The sequence below is a fragment of the Phascolarctos cinereus genome, unplaced genomic scaffold, assembly GCF_003287225.1.
Source record: "Phascolarctos cinereus isolate Bilbo 61053 unplaced genomic scaffold, phaCin_HiC Scaffold_64;HRSCAF=595, whole genome shotgun sequence".
Taxonomy (NCBI): domain Eukaryota; kingdom Metazoa; phylum Chordata; class Mammalia; order Diprotodontia; family Phascolarctidae; genus Phascolarctos; species Phascolarctos cinereus.
Window position 1 is genome coordinate 24,173 of NW_027556013.1, and position 9,607 is coordinate 33,779.

Genomic DNA, 9,607 nt, shown 5'->3' on the forward strand with positions numbered 1-9,607 from the left:
AAATGATATTTGTCCTCATGGGAGTACATATCCTATGAAAGCAGTTATTATAGTTATTAGTAGTAGAATTACTCCGATATTTCATGTGCTTTTATATAGGTATGAGCCATAATAAATTCCTCGGCCGATGTGGAGATAAAGGCATATGAAGAAGATTGATGCTCCGTTAGCATGTAGGTTGCGGATAAGTCAGCCATAGTTTACTTCTCGGCAGATGTGGGCTACTGATGAGAAGGCGGTTGAGGTGTCTGGGGTGTAGTGTATGGCTAAGAAAAGACCTGTGATGATTTGAATTATTAGGCATATGCCTAGTAGGGATCCAAAGTTTCATCAGGTAGAGATGTTGGATGGGGTTGGAAGGTCAATGAAAGTCTTGTTGATGATTTTTATGAGTAGATATGTTTTACGTGGGTTGGTCATTAGTTTTTGTAGTTGAAATACAACAATGGTTTTTCATTCCATAGGTTATGGTTAAAGTCCATACTGAAATGATGGATATAGTAATGATAGTCTATTTGTTCTCTTTCTTGTTGGTTATTAGTTTTGTGGCTTTTGCTTCTAAGCCTTCTCCTGTATATGGTGGTTTGAGTTTAGTAGTTAGTGGTGGCTTGGGGTGTGCTATTGTTGTGAGTTTGGGAAGTACTTTTTTGGGTTTAATTATGTTTTTAGTTTATCTTGGGGGTATGTTAGTAGTTTTTGGTTATACTGCTGCTATATCTACGGAGGAGTATCCTGAGAGTTGGGTAAGTAATACAGTGGCTTTAGGTATATTATTTTTTGTTTTATTGCTTAAGTTAATTTGGTATTTTGTGTTGGATAAAGTTGAGGTTGCTACTGTTATTGGATTATTTGATGTTGTTAGTAATTCTTATGTAAGTCAGGATTGTGGTGGTGTTTCTTTGTTGTATGGGTGTGGGGGGTGAATTTTAATGTTTTTGGGTTGAATTTTGTTTATAACTATTTGTGTAGTGTTAGAGATTGTTCGTGGTTGTGATTAGGTAGCTAGGATTATTATTATTGGAATAGAAATGATGAATGATAGGAAGTATGTTTTGATTAAACCTTTTTGAGTGGAGGAGATATATGAGGATATAGTGGTGTGGATATTTATTTGATTTTTAGGTCCAATTTTTTCATACCAGTTTAGATCTATTAATATGGTGGCAATGTATTGGCTTATTTGTAGGCTTGCTAGAGGTAGTAGTCGGTGGAGTAAGTGTGTGAAATATCCTTGTATGATTGAGAAGTTGTATGCGTGTTTTAGTGGTGGAGTTGGTAGTTTATTAGTTAGTGAATTTAACTCTATAGCAATTAATAATCCTGTAATTGTTACTAAGAGGGTTGATATTTTTAGTATTGGTGGTATTGTTGTTGGATTTATGTAAGTAGTAGGAATATTTATTGTTAGTAAATATCCAGTAAAGATACTTCCTAAGGTTAGGCGTAGGATTGGGTTTTTGAGGTTTGGGTGGTTTTCATTGATTGTTAATAGAGGGATAAATCGTGGTTGATTTAGTAGTGTGAAATAAATTATTCGTAGGCTATATATAGCTGTTAAAGTGGTGGTGATTAGGGTGGTTGTTAGGGCTCATGAGTTAATATAGGATATGTTTATTGTTTCAATGATGGGATCTTTGGAGTAGAAGCCTGTTAGGAATGGGGTTCCAATGAGGGCTAAGCTGCTTGTTATGAGGGCTGATGAAGTAATTGGTAAGATGTTTAATAGGCCTCCTATTTTTCGAATATCTTGTTCGTTGTTTAAGTTGTGGATGATTGAGCCGGAGCATAGGAATAGTGTGGCTTTGAAGAAGGCGTGGGTACATATATGTAGAAATGCTAGGTGGGGTTGGTTAAGTCCTATAGTTACTATTATTAGTCCTAGTTGGCTGGATGTTGAGAATGCTACAATTTTTTTGATGTCATTTTGTGTGGTAGCACATATTGCGGTAAATAGTGATGTTATGGCTCCTGTACATAGAATAATAGTTAGGATAGTGTTGTTGTCTTTTATTATAGGGTAGAAGCGGATTAAGAGGAATACTCCTGCTACAACTATAGTGCTTGAGTGAAGGAGGGCTGATACTGGTGTGGGTCCTTCTATAGCGGAGGGGAGTCAAGGGTGTAGGCCGAATTGGGCTGATTTTCCTATTGCAGCGATGACTAGTCCTAGTAGGGCTAGGGTGTTTATTTTAGTCATGAAGATGTGTTGTAGGTCTCATGAGCCAGTGTTGGTTATTAGTCATACTATGGTAAGTATGAGGCCTATGTCTCCGATACGGTTGTAGAGGATTGCTTGTAAGGCTGCTGTGTTAGCGTCAGATCGGCCGTGCCATCATCCGATCAATATGAATGATATAATGCCTACTCCTTCTCATCCAATGAACAGTTGGAATAGGTTGTTAGCGGTAATTAGGATTATTATGGTTAGTAGGAATATGACTAGGTATTTAAAGAATTGGTGAATATTAGGATCTGAGTTTATGTATCATTGTGAAAATTCTAGGATAGATCAGGTTACGTAAAGGGCGATAGGAATAAAAATAATAGAGAAGTAATCTAGTTTGAAACTTATAGTTAAGTTGAATGAATTAATTGAGAATCATTTTCAGTTAGTAATAATAGATTCTTGTCCTGTGTGGATAAATGATAATAGTGGGGGAAGGCTAATGAGGAAAGCATATTTTACGGCTATTTTGTAGTATATTGGAAGTTTAGTGGTTTTATGTGGGAAAATGAGGTTAATGATTAAAGGGTGGTTAGGGTTGTAATAGATAGGAGAGTTATAGTATTGAGTATATTGTTAATTACTTTTATTTGGAATTGCACCAAAGTTTTTGGTTCCTAAGACCAGTGGATAACTAATAATCCTTTAAAAGTAAGAAAGCCATGTTTGTTAGGTATGGTATTAAGAATTAGCAGTTCTTAGATCTTTCTTGGCATGTAAGGGGGTTTGAACTCCTATATTTAGATTCACGATCTAATGTTTTTGTTAAACTATATTTGCAGTATGTTAGTCCTAGGATGAATTTAGGGTTTAGTGAGATGGTTAGTAGTGGGATTAAGTGAAGAATTATTAAGGTGTGTTCTCGTGTGGAGGTTGGTTTAATAGTTTGTGTGTGGTATGTGGGTTTTCCTCGTTGTGTGGTTGTTAATATGTGAAGTGAGTAAAGTGCTGTAATGATGGTGTTAGTGCCTAGTAAAATGATGGAAAAATTTGATCAAGAGAAGGATGAGGTGAATACCAGTAGTTCGCCTAAGAAATTGATGGATGGTGGGATAGCTAGATTAGCTAGGATGGCTAAGATTCATCAGGTGCATGTTAATGGGAGAATGGTTTGTAATCCTCGAGCTAAGATTATAATTCGACTGTTGATGCGTTCATAGTTTGTGTTGGCTAGACAAAATAGTATGGAAGATGTTAGACCATGGGCGATTATTAGGGCTGTAGCACCTATGAAGCTTAGTGGTGATTGTATAAGAGTAGCGATGATTACTAGAGCTATGTGGCTGATTGAGGAGTAGGCGATTAGAGATTTTAGGTCTGTTTGGCGTAAGCAGATGAAGCTTGTTATGACTATTCCTCATAGTGATAGGATAATGAATGGGTAGTAAAGGTTTGTGGTTAGGGGTTGGGTAAAGACTGTTATTCGTATAATTCCATAGCCTCCTAATTTTAGTAGAATAGCTGCTAGTACTATTGATCCTGCGATTGGTGCTTCTACGTGTGCTTTTGGCAGTCATAGGTGTAGGCCGTATAGAGGTATTTTAACTATGAATGCGGTTATACATGCGTATCATAGGATTGAATTAGAGTAAGAAGGTTTTAGGGTGGTTGATATAATAGTTATGGCTAGAATATGTAATGATCCTAGTTTGTTATATAAGAATAGTAGGGGCAATTAAGAGGGGAATTGATCCTGTTGGGTATAAAATAGAAGGTAAAGTCCAGCGTTTAGTCGTTCATTTTGGTTACCTCATCGTGTAATAATAATTAGGGTGGGGATAAGGGTTGTTTCGAATATGATATAGAATATTATGAGTTCTGATGCTGATAAAGCTGTAATTAGTGATAGTTGTAGAATAATTAGTGTGGTCAGGTAAGCTTTTTTTCGGTTTATGCTTTCTTTGTTTAGGTGATTTTGACTTGCTATTATTATTAGGGGAAGTAGTCAGCATGATAGGACTAGTAAGGGGCTAGATAATGAGTCTGTATAAAATAGGTTATTATGGTTTGTGCCTAGGTCTGAGTCTTGATATAGAAGTGTAATGCTGAAGGTTCCAATTAATAGGCTGTATGATGTGAGGTTGGTTCATAGTCATAGGTTTTTGGATAGTCAGGTAAGTGGGATTAATATGAATGTTGGTATAAGGATTTTTAGCATTGTAGGAGATTTAGGTTTTGCACATAGTCGTTACCATAGTTGTTAGATATTTTTACTAATAATGCTAATCCTACAGCTGCTTCACATGCTGAGATTACTAGTAGGATTAGTGGTGCTATTGATAAGGAGAATATGTGGAAGTGGGAAATTAGGAGGGATAATATAATATATAGTGATAGTATTATACCTTCTAAGCATAGTAGAGTTGATATTAGGTGGGATCGATATATTAGGACTCCTGCTAGGGCTAGTAAAAAGGCTGTTATTAGGTTTAAGTTGATTGAGGTCATAAGGTATTCATGGGTTTAAGCCATGATTTATTGAGTCGAAATCAATTATCTTGTTTAGATTAAAAACCTATTCAGTTCATTCTAGGCCTTTTTGTGATCATTCATAGGCCAGTCCAGCTGTTAATAGTAGGATTAGGCAGTAAGATAGGACTAATGTTATATTAGGATGGGGAAGTTGTAGGGCTCAGGGTAGTGATAGTAGTAGGGCAATTTCTAGGTCAAATAGCAGAAATGTAATTGCTACTAAGAAAAATTTTAGTGAAAATGGTAGGCGTGCTGAGCCTAGTGGATCAAATCCGCATTCGTATGGACTAGATTTTTCTAGGTATAGGTAGAGTTGTGGGAGTCAGAAAGCAATTAGAATGATGATGGTGGATAATATGAAATTAACGATTAAAGTGATTAGGAGGTTGATTATTTTTCTCTGGTTTTAACCAGAACTTAGTGATTGGAAATCAGTAGTACTAATTATACTAGAAAAATATGATCCTCATCAATAGATTGATACATATAGGAAAAGTCATACTACATCTACGAAGTGTCAGTATCATGCGGCTGCTTCAAAGCCAAGATGGTGTGTTGTTGTGAAGTGATATTTAAGTTGTCGTATTAGGCATACGGTTAAGAATGTTGAGCCAATGATTACGTGTAGTCCGTGAAATCCTGTAGATATAAAAAAGGTGGAGCCATAAATTCCGTCTGATATAGTAAAAGAGGCTTCGTAATATTCTATAGCTTGTAATATAGTAAAATATAATCCTAGTAGAATTGTGATTGATAGTGCTTGGATTGTGTGGTTGCGATGGCCTTCTATTAAGCTGTGATGTGCTCATGTGATTGATACTCCTGATGCTAGTAGGATGGATGTATTTAGTAGAGGAATTTCAAATGGGTCGAGTGGGTGAATTCCTGTAGGGGGTCAACAGCTACCAATTTCAGGGGTTGGGGCTAGGCTTGAATGGTAGAAAGCTCAGAAAAATCCTAGGAAGAAGAATGCTTCTGATAGGAGAAATAGGATTATTCCGTATCGTAGGTTTTTTTGTACTACAGGGGTGTGATGTCCTTGGAATGTTCCTTCTCGGATAATGTCACGTCATCATTGATATATTGTGAGTAGTATGCATGTGAGGCCTGTTATGAGTAGCAGTAGTGAATTGGAGTGAAATCATATAGTAAGGCCTGATGTAAGTAAAAGTGCGGATAGGGCTCCTGTTAATGGTCATGGACTTGGGTTTACTATGTGGTAAGCATGTGTTTGGTGAGTCATTAGGAGTTATTATGTAAGTATAGGCTTACTAGGAGGGTGAAAACGTAAGCTTGGATAAGGGCTACGGTTAGTTCCAGGATTATTAGTATAAGGAAAATGATAAATGTCATGGTTGATGCAATTATGTTAATGGATAGAAGAGCTAGTGTTGCGGAAGTAATGAGGTGGATGAGTAAATGGCCTGCAGTAATGTTAGCTGTTAGTCGTACTGCTAGAGCTAGTGGTTGAATCAATAGGCTAATAGTTTCAATGATGATAAGTATAGGGATTAGAGGGGTTGGTGTTCCTTGTGGTAGTAAATGGGCTAAAGATGTTTTTGGTTTATTTCATAATCCTATAATTACTGTAGCTATTCATAAGGGGATGGCCATACTGATATTTATTGAAAGTTGAGTAGTTGGTGTGAAGGAATATGGAAGAAGGCCTAGTAAGTTTGTTGATGAAATGAATAGGATCAATGATATTAGTATGAGAGTTCAGGTTTGGCCTTGTTTGTTATGTAGTAATATTATTTGTTTAGTAATTAGTCGGATTAATCAAATTTGTAGTGTTTGGATTCGGTTAGAAAATAAGTGTTTTGGGGTTGAAAGGATAAGACAGGGAAGTATAATGATTATTGGTAATATGGTGGTGTCTATAATTGTGGGGGTAATGAATTGGGTAAATAGATTTTTGTTCATTTTTTGTTTCAGGGTAATTGGGTTTTTGTTGGTATTTTTTTTTCATTTTTTGGGGTTATGGAGGTTATAGTTTGGTTAATCATTTTTAGTTGGTATATGCAAAAAAATGTTAATATTGTAAGGGTAATGGTTAGAGGTCATATTGATATATTTAGTTGTGGCATGTGTTTTGAGGGAAGTGTGGGTCCTTATAATACTTATAGTATTAGTATGGTTTCTCAAAGATGATAGTATTGTGGAAGATCATTTTTCGAAATAATTTAGTGTAGTTATTTCAAGTACAATTGGTATGAAACTATGGTTTGAACCACAAATTTCTGAGCATTGTCCATAAAATACTCCTGGACGAGTGGATGTAAGAGTAATTTGATTTAATCGGCCTGGGATGGCATCTGCTTTTACTCCTAAGGATGGAAGGGTTCAAGCGTGGAGTACATCTTCAGATGAGATTAGTACTCGGATTGGAAGATCTATTGGTAGTACTATTCGATTATCTGTTTCTAGTAGTCGAAATTGGCCTGGGGATAGATCTTGGGTTGGGATTATATATGAGTCAAATGTTAGATCTTCATAGTCAGTATATTCATAGCTTCAATATCATTGGTGGCCAATGGCTTTTACTGTTAGGTAGGGGTTATGGATTTCGTCTATTATGTATAGAATTCGTAAGGATGGTAATGCAATAAATACTAGGATTACAGCGGGAATAATGGTTCATATGGTTTCTACTTCTTGGGCATTAATAGTGTTTGTGTGGGTAAGTTTTGTGGTTAGTATAAGTATAATTGTATATAAGATTAGTGAGCTAATGAGGAATACGATTATTAATGTATGATCATGAAAGTATACTAGTTCTTCTATAATAGGGGATGCAGCATCTTGGAAGCCTAGTTGTATAGGGTAAGGCATGTAAGATATATAAGATTAAAACTTATAATTTAACCATGGCAAGGTTATGTAATTGTTATTACTAATATCTTATGAGAAAGTTATAGAGGTTATAGGGTTGACTTGAAATCAACTTTGGGAGGTTCAATTCCTTCCTTTCTTGTAGTTAAGTTTTGATAAATGCTGGTTGTTCAAATGTATGATAAGGTGGTGGACAGCCGTGTAATCATTCAATGTTTGTGGTAGTTAGTTCTAGAGTAGATACTTCACGTTTAGATGCAAATGCTTCTCAAATAATAAAGATTATTAATATTACAGCTGTGAGTGAAATAATAGAACCTATTGATGATAAAATGTTTCATAGTGTATAGGCATCTGGGTAATCTGAGTATCGTCGTGGTATTCCAGAAAGACCTAGGAAGTGTTGAGGAAAGAATGTTAGGTTAACTCCAATAAATATTACGGTGAAGTGAATTTTAGTTCATGTATTATTGAGTGTATATCCAGTGAATAGAGGGAATCAATGAACAAGCCCGCCTATAATGGCAAATACAGCGCCTATAGATAATACATAGTGGAAATGAGCTACTACATAATAGGTGTCGTGTAAAACGATGTCTAATGATGAGTTAGCTAAGACAATTCCTGTTAGGCCTCCAATTGTAAAAAGGAAGATGAATCCAATGGCTCATAGCATTGCGGGTGATCATTTGATATTTCCTCCATGAAGAGTGGCTAATCAACTAAAGACTTTAATTCCTGTGGGAATAGCAATGATTATAGTAGCTGAGGTGAAGTAGGCTCGGGTATCTACATCTAGTCCTACTGTAAATATGTGATGGGCTCATACGATAAATCCTAGGAATCCAATAGATATTATTGCTCAGACTATACCTATATAGCCGAATGGTTCTTTTTTTCCTGAATAGAAGGTTACAATGTGTGAGATTATGCCAAACCCAGGTAAGATTAAGATGTAAACTTCTGGGTGACCAAAAAATCAGAATAGGTGTTGGTATAAAATAGGATCGCCTCCGCCAGTTGGGTCAAAAAAAGTTGTATTTAAGTTGCGGTCAGTCAATAGTATAGTAATTCCTGCTGCTAAGATTGGAAGAGATAGGAGAAGTAGTACTGCTGTGATTATTACTGATCAAACAAATAATGGGATTTGATATTGAGATAAGGCTGGTGGTTTTATGTTAATAATTGTAGTGATAAAGTTGATAGCACCTAGGATAGAGGAAATACCTGCAAGATGTAGGGAGAAAATTGCTAAGTCTACTGATGCCCCGGCATGGGCTAGATTGCTGGCTAGTGGGGGTATACTGTCCATCCAGTTCCTGCACCAGCTTCTACTGTGGAAGATGCTAGTAGTAATAGAAAAGATGGTGGAAGTAGTCAGAAGCTTATATTGTTTATTCGTGGAAATGCTATATCAGGGGCGCCGATTATTAGTGGTACTAGTCAGTTACCAAAGCCACCAATTATAATGGGTATAACTATAAAGAAAATTATTACGAAAGCATGGGCAGTTACAATAACGTTATAGATTTGGTCATCTTCAATTAAAGCTCCTGGTTGGCCAAGTTCCATGCGGATTAACAGGCTGAGGGCCGTACCTACTATTCCAGCTCAGGCGCCAAATAGTATATATATGGTACCAATATCTTTGTGATTGGTTGAGAATAGTCAGCGATTAATGAACATAGGTAAAATGGCTGAGGTAAGCATTGAATTGTAAATTCAAAGACAGAGATATAATCTCTTTTTACCATTAAGTTGAAGCCAATATTTGGTGCTTAGTTGTTAACTAAGAGTTAGTGGGATAAACACCCTCCAATTTAGTGGATAAGCTATATGTAGATCCCCGGGGCCTCACGCCTTTTCTTTTCCCTATAAAGGCGTGAGGTTAGTAGAGTGTGATAAAGGTTAGGTGCTTAGACACCTGCTTAAGGCTTTGAAGGCCTTTGGTCTGGTTTGAGCCTAAACCTTTATGTTGGCTTTGTAGTATAAATTACGTTGAATTGCAAGTTCAGGGAAGTAGTCAAGTGGCTACCGAAGCTTGTATTGTAAAGAATTTAGCTTAATTAAAGTGTCCTA